The sequence below is a fragment of the Arachis ipaensis genome, chromosome B04, assembly GCF_000816755.2.
Source record: "Arachis ipaensis cultivar K30076 chromosome B04, Araip1.1, whole genome shotgun sequence".
Lineage (NCBI taxonomy): Eukaryota > Viridiplantae > Streptophyta > Magnoliopsida > Fabales > Fabaceae > Arachis > Arachis ipaensis.
This window is the reverse complement of record NC_029788.2, coordinates 115,871,696-115,872,771: the sequence shown is the minus strand read 5'-3', so window position 1 is coordinate 115,872,771 and position 1,076 is coordinate 115,871,696. Positions and strand designations below refer to the sequence as shown.

Sequence of the window (1,076 nt, the reverse complement as noted above, 5' to 3'; positions counted from 1 at the left end):
TACAAAAGTTAATATAGGCTTTTACATCTTGGAAGGAATGAAATCGTTAGAACTTAGAAGATAGAGAAAAGAGGAAAATGTGGTTATACAAACTTCCAAATCAACCGGTGGAGAACTCAACTTTTTCTTCATTGATCCAAAATTCTCATCATACAAGAAGTTCCACCGGTACCCCCAATATACAATGGTGTGCGGTTGGGGGAAGGGTTCATCTATACAATCTATACCCATTTTCACATTAACATACTGTCATCTTACTCTGCTAACAACAAATAATAGTGGCAATAACTGAAATTCGATACCTTAACCAAGAACTATACTAATTAACAACAGTTGTCACTACAACATAACGCAGCGCAGAGGCCAACAAAGCAACCCACAGTAGCGTCTAAGCAGACAGTGCAACTGCATATATAATTAATTAAAGAGAACTCAAATCAGATGTATAACAAATTAATAAGTTAAAAAAAAAAAGAATAATTACCAAAATTACCATAGTAACTACTCTGCTCACCAGTCATTGATGCACCTGTTATCGAAGCACTTCTCATCCACGCTCTTCTTGGTGCTGGAAACATCAATGGATTGTACAGCAGGGGGATCCATTATCACTCTCTCCCTCGCAGTGTGTGTCTGTTGAAGATAAGAGTATGAATATAATGGCACGTGTTGGATCTCGTCATAAGATGTGAACGCTCATCCTTATAATGTATTGGTCTTTAAGTTATCCAGGCTATACCAACCGTTGACCTTACAGGACCTGTGAATAAATCATTTTTGTTAATCAATGTGTTGTTCTTTTTTTATAAAAAACTCAGATACGATTAATTTTATGTGAAGTTAATAAATAAGAGCTGTTAGATGATAATTTAGTCAAATTTATCAAATTATTTAACGACTCTCAACTATCAACTTCACATTAAGTTAATTACACATAAGTTTTCACCTTTTTTATAATATTTTTAAAAATTAAGACAAATAATAAGACGTAATTTAGTTATCCAATTATAATTAAGTTGGATTATATATATTGAAAAAATATTTTTTTTGTGACTTACTGAAAATTTTTTTAATAT

At 32.2% G+C, this 1,076-nt stretch overlaps 1 long non-coding RNA gene across 1 annotated transcript; it reads right to left on the bottom strand.

Annotated features, from left to right (window-relative positions):
* Positions 1 to 768, bottom strand: LOC107638021. The gene is made up of 2 exons (XR_001619693.2): positions 515 to 768; positions 1 to 405 (listed from the first exon to the last, which is right to left on the bottom strand). It is a non-coding gene; the product is annotated as an uncharacterized LOC107638021 (long non-coding RNA).